The following is a 6,724-nucleotide window of genomic DNA, read 5'->3' on the forward strand; positions in this document are numbered from 1 at the left end:
GAGAGCCACGGCGCCGACTTATGTTGCTGCTCCGCTGCTCGGGCAGTGAAGACACCGGCAGATAAACAGGGGATGCACAGTGAGTGCCCTGCAAGATTGGGCCCTGCGTGATACTTCCCCTCAGCTCCATCCTCACTGCGCCGGCTACCACCATTACTGAGGGAGGCTCTGAGAACCCTCCCCTGCTGCTGCTGTCTGTGAGGGGCCCCCTCTCCTTCCCCTGGCCGCAAAGACCTTTTCTGGATCAGTGCTCATTGCCCTCATAATTCCATATAGCCACCTTTCTATGATCTGAACTATAATCCATTAATAGCCCAGCTGTGACTGCCCTCTGTGGTGGCAAGTGTCCGAGACGCGCATTTATGGCTAATTGGCTAGATTGCATTACAGCTGGCCATGAGTCGACTTAAATGGCCGGGAGCGGCAGAAAAGCTAAGGGAGTTTGCAAGACCTGATCCCTCCGAAAGTGCATGACCTCATAGGAATACTTCCTCCCAAATTCAACGCAAAAATCGCTCTTCTGGGGGTGAGGAAGTGATGGAGCAGGAGGAATTGACTCTTAAACAAGCATCTGAGCAACCGATGCAGGCTATCTCTCTGACCAAGACATCCCTGGCCGAGAAAATAGAGGATGTGTACACGGAGGTGGGGAGACTACGCCAGGATATGCAGGCCATGAAGGGACGTATTACGGAGGTGGAGACGAGGGTGTCCAGGGTGGAAGATACCATTACGCCTATGGAGACCAAGTTAACGAAGGTGGCGGGTTCTATGAATGCTTGGAAGCAAAAGGCGGACGATTTGGAAAACAGGATGCACCGAAATAATATCCGCATTATTGGTCTACCTGAACGCTCGGAAGGTCAGCACCCTGAGCAGTTTCTGGAGGATTGGCTTAAGACCTCCCTGGGAGATAACTTCTCCTCTGTGTTTGCCATTGAAAGGGCTCATAGGGTCCCTACAAAATCCCTGCCTCCGGGAGCCCCACCTCGGCCCTTACTGGCACGCATCCTCAATTGTAAGGACAGAGATGCCATTCTGCGCCTCGCACGACTAAAGAGACCCATCAAGTATAACAATGCTGTAATATCCATTTTTCCGGACTTCTCCATGGAGTTGCAGAAGCAGCGGGCACAGTTCATCGTGATTAAGAAGCTGCTCAGAGACAGAAACATTATGTATTCAATGATATATCCGGCCCGGCTCCGAGTTGTTCACGGAGGTACTTCCGTGTTTTTCACGGATCCAGCGGAGGCGACTGAGTGGCTACGATCCCACGGGGGATCCCCAGCGAAGGAACCCTGATATGGCGATTGTTGATTGAGATCCTTTTGGGTAAAGGTCTAATTGGAGCTCTCTCGGCGAGTATCCAATTACCAACAATACCGGACACTGTGTGCAGTGATGGTATCCCCTTGTTTATTTTTTGATAGGGGCGAGAGACTATGCTCCTATATTATTAGGTTCCTGTTTTGTTTTTTCTTTCTCAAGGATTGTAGTTTTTGTACTTATTTAGGTAAATGCCGCAGCCAATATCTCTGCACTCTGTTTGGGTACCGTGATGCAACATATTCGGATAGGCAGGAATGGGTTCTGAGCTGATTTGTATGACCTGGAATGTTAGAGGAATAAAAACCCCCCGAAAGAAAATCAAGGTGTTCTCACAAATTAGACAATATCGCCCTCATATTGTGGCTCTGGTTGAGACACACCTGACCAGGGATACGGTTCGGTGTGTGCAGAAGCCGTGGGTACAGTGGTTTTACATGCTTTTCACACTAGTTACTCGAGGGCAGTCTCATTGTTAATACATAAAGATGTTCGGTGGGAGATCAGAGAGGCCTGGAAAGACCCTGAAGGACGGTTTGTGTTTGTGCATGCGCTGATCAACTCTCAGAAATATGTTATTTTGTGTATTTACAACCCTCCTCCGGCCAACATGTCAATTATCCAGAAGGCATTGAGTTTTGCCCTGAATTACCCGGATGCCCACGTCATTTGTATGGGAGATTTTAATTTGGTTATGAATAATCATCTGGATAGGTTGAGACTGGGTGATGGAGTACAGAGTGGGACCCTCCCCTTGGCTGCTTCCGAGCTATCGCAATTTATGGCGGGTAGTGGGTGGCTGGATCTATGGAGAATACGTCATCCTGAGGCGAGGGAGTATACTTGTCATTCCTCCACTAAACGCTCTCTGTCCCGTATAGACTACATTTTTGGATCCAGCAGCCTAGCAATATGGGTTGATAGTATTAAACATGGCAACGGGGGTTTCGGACCATAGTCCGGTTGTTCTTAAGCTTAAATATGGGCTATCGACTAATAGGACAACATGGAGGCTGAACCCCTTTTGGCTGAAGTTGATAAAATCGCCAGATAGAACGATCGATCATTTACGTTGCTTCGTCTCGTCCCACCCTGAACCCCAAGATATTAATCTATTTTGGAATACTCTTAAAGCTTATCTGAGGGGTTGTTTATCCTCTACGATCTCTTATATTAAGTGGGTGACATCGGGGGAGGATGGCGAGATGGAGCAACGTCTGAAAGATTCGGAGGCAGCCTACATATCTAATCAAACAAATAATAATAGGGTAGAGTGGTTGACTGCTCAAAGGCTATATACTCAATATATTGACACTAAAACCAAGCGTAACTTATTTTTTGCCCAGCAATCTTATTTTGAGATGGGGAATCAAGCAAGTAAATTTTTGGCCTATTTAGTATGACAACATAATACAACCAATACAGTTTTGCAGATTCGCATTCCGGATGGTACTTTAGTTTCTTCAACTGAAGAAATTCTGACATGCTTCTCTGATTATTATAGTTCATTGTATAACTCTAAAACTGATAGTGATGGCCCGGAGTGTTTAAATTATCTGTCAGATATGGAGTTTCCCACACTAAGCCCTCCCCAACAGGCCTTTATGGATGCTGAGTTTACTTTGGAAGAGGTGGAGGATGCCATAAGGGATATGGCCTCTGGAAAGGCCCCTGGGCCGGATGGCTTTCCTGTTGAACTGTATAGAAAATACCAGGAAATACTGGCCCCCCCTTTTGTTGATGGTGTTTCGTGAGATTTGGGAGGGAGGTTGCATGCCGGTATCCTTTTATGAGGCCAATATAATAGTTCTTAAAAAAGAGGGGAAGGACCCTCTAGATTGTGGATCTTATCGACCCATATCATTGGTAAATGTAGATTATAAGATTTTTACAAAAATTTTGGCCAAAAGATTGAACTCAGTCATATTGGACCTCATACACTCTGACCAAACTGGTTTTATGCCTGGTAAGAGCTCCTCCATTAATATTAGACGGGTCCAGTCAGTGGTCCAATATAGTTCTCTGGTACCGGACAACGAATGGGCGTTGGCATCGCCTGATGTGGCCAAGGCCTTTGACTCTTTAGAATGGCCTTTTCTTCGGGCATGTTTGCAGAGGTATGGTTTTGGTGATACATTTCAAAAATGGGTCAGTATTAAATACATGAAACCCAAGGCCCAGGTCATTGTAAATAATTCCATATCTGAGCCATTTTCACTGCATAGGGGAACTCGTCAGGGGTGCCCCCTCTCCCCGGCTCTGTTTGCTCTTGCTATTGAGGCATTCGCAATTCGCATAAGATCTTCCCCTAATATAGCTGGCATAGAGATAGCGGATCGGACAGACACCATAGGCTTATAAGCTGACGATATGGTGATATTTATGGACAAAGCAGGGGAAACCCTGACAAAAGTGATTGCTATTATTAATAAATTTGGTAAATATTCTGGCCTATATATAAATTGGGAGAAATCCGCTCTGATGCCTCTCTCCCATGCTCCAATGCCACGACTTGAGACTCTTTCCTCATTACCTATTGTAACCAGTTTTAAATACCTGGGTGTCCATATTTCTCAAGACAGTAAATTGGATTTACAACTTAACATATCTCCATTATTGGAGATGGTCAAAGCTAAATTTACGATCTGGGGTAAACTTCCGCTGTCTGTAGCCGGACGTATTAATTTAATTAAAATGATATTACTCCCCAAGCTTAGCTATTTTCTCCAACACAGTGCTGTAGTGGTGTCCAGATCCTTTTTCGCTAATCTGAACTCCCAGGTCACATCCTTTATTTGGGGAAAAACCAGGCCTATGCTTAAACTATCCACTCTGCAGAGACCCAAGAGGGGAGGGGGGGTGGCGTTACCAGATTTCTTTCTGTATGATCTGTCTGGGCAGGCCAGAGCCATAAGCACATGGATGCCCGGCGGCCGCCTCTCTAATTCTGAAAACCATTTACTTCATACCGCACAAATTAGTTGCCCACTGGGTTTTTTGGAAATGAGGAAAGCCAGTGTCTCGCGATTGTTGCCCCTGCTCCGTCTAGCACGATCAATATGGAAACAGATCAAAAAAGTGGTTGGATTTGCAGATATTGTGGCTGAGATGCCCCTGTGGAATAATGGCTATCTCCCGATGCTACTTGAACATCCATCTGCCGAGTTTTGGGCTCAGTATAGTGTCTTTACGATAGGCGATCTGTATGATCGTGGAACTTTGATCTCTTTTGAACAATTACAGATTACTCACAATGTCCCGAGGTCCCAGTTCTTTCGTTATTTACAACTAAGGTCAGCTTTTCAGTCACACATGAGATGTATGGGTATGGATAGCACTATCTCGTCTCTACCTTTGATAGGGATCCTTAAATCACAGGGCCCCCAGGGTCTCATCTCTTCTCTGTATACGTATATGCTGTCAGTGGGGACAGAATCTACCATAGACTCCGTTAGGAAGAAATGGGAAAGGCTCATCCCAGATACACAGGAAGAGGAATGGGAAGAAATTCTAGAGTCATCGATCAGAGTATCTCCATCTGTTAACAACAGGATGATACAATTATATATTATGAACCATTCATATTTGACTCCAACTCGACTCTTTAAGATGGGCCGATACCAATCATCAGAATGTTTGAGATGTCATTCCGTAGATGCAGATTTTATCCATATGATTTGGAGTTGTCCTATCGTTGCACAATATTGGAGGGAGGTGACATCACTATTGACATCTCTGGTACAAGCTCCTCTTCCCCTTGAGCCGCTGGTCTGTTTATTTGGAGTATGGGACGAGGAGACATGGGGTCAATATGTTGGAATTTTCCTAAGGGAGAGACTATTTATGGCAAGGAAGGTTCTGGCGTTGCGATGGAAGGGGGGTTCATCTTCTCTTGGATTCTGGGTCAATTTAGTGAATTCAGTTATCCCATATGAACGTATGTTGTATCAGAACAGAGGATGCCAAGGTAAATTCGAAAAGATTTGGGAGAGGTGGAATTCCTCTCACCTCACTCTGTAGAGTGGAGATGTCACATAATAAATAGCTAATTAGGTGAAAGTAGGCTGCGGAGTAGTTTTAGTTTTTGTTCTTGTAGGAATAGTCATGGTTTGGAAGTTAGGTAGATTTCATCGCTGGAATAACAACACAAGGTCATTGTGATTTGATAGGCATTATGCTTTATTTTATTTGCATATAACTGGTGTGTACATTTTACTCTACTTTTTAATGTCATAGGAAACATGCATATTTTGTATTATGCTTAACGTCATGTACCAATATATGTGTATTGTGCACCTGTTTATGGTTTATGGTTCAATAAACGAATTTAAAAAAAAAAAAGATTTGACCTCTACATCAGCTGGCCCCTTGAAAACTGAAGACACCCTCACTGGGTCCAACTTCAGTCCGTTATCCCGAGAAAACTGGGGCTGCTCCTTTGGATCAGAGGGAAGCACCTCTGCCTGGGTGTCTTTACCAACCGGCCACATGGAAGCTGAGGGTACCCACATAGGATCCATCTCCTGCCCGTTATCTAAAGAAAATTGGACCTCTTCCTCCGGGTTGGTGAAAAACAGAGATACAAAGGCTTCTGCTCCAACTTCTTCACCTGCCACATGGAATCTGAAGGCATCCTCACAGGATCCATCTTTTGCCCATGGTCTAGAGGAAAATTTTTAAGTGACAGGGATGTTCCTGGGAACTGGTCACAGGTATAGTCACAGGAGATGTGTGGAGACGGCGCCACTGCTTCCTTTTCTTCAGTGGCGTCAGCACACCATGAGTTAATAACCAGCAGATCAGGTGGAGAAGGTGACAACACTGTAGACTGACATTGCAATATTGTAACTAGATACCTCTGGTGACTAGATAGCTTCAAATGCAGCACCACGCTGGATCTTCGGACCGGAAAGGGCAGAAGAGTACCCAGCTTAAAACGATCGATGGGCAAACTGGTGAGCGAGTGGAACACAAACTTCTCCGTGTATAACGCTCCGATTAGGAGCTGTAGTTGTCCCTTCAACACTGGACTGTTCATAAGTAGGGCTCGGCCATCACCAAACACCCTCACTGGATTCTGGAGCTGTGGAGCAGGAACCACACACAGACTCCATCTGGTTTGCTGATTGGATACATCTGCAGGGCCGAAGCGCCCACAAGGCACCGGAACAGTCACATACTTTAGTGGAGGGGAGGTACTCTCACCAAGGGCAGCCTCTCCTACTGGCCCAAGGTTCTGGAGCTTTAGATCCTTTGAACAGAGGCCATCCGGGTGTTCCTCACACCCGCAGCAATACAATATGCCCTTCTCATGACTAGTTTTAGGCTGCTGCTTTGCCAGCCCACTCTTAACAGTCTTCTTGGGTTCTACTCGAGTAGCTGCTTTAACAGGAAG

The sequence above is a fragment of the Dendrobates tinctorius genome, unplaced genomic scaffold (assembly GCF_039654945.1).
Source record: "Dendrobates tinctorius isolate UK_male_01 unplaced genomic scaffold, ASM3965494v1 ptg000189l, whole genome shotgun sequence".
Classification (NCBI taxonomy): domain Eukaryota; kingdom Metazoa; phylum Chordata; class Amphibia; order Anura; family Dendrobatidae; genus Dendrobates; species Dendrobates tinctorius.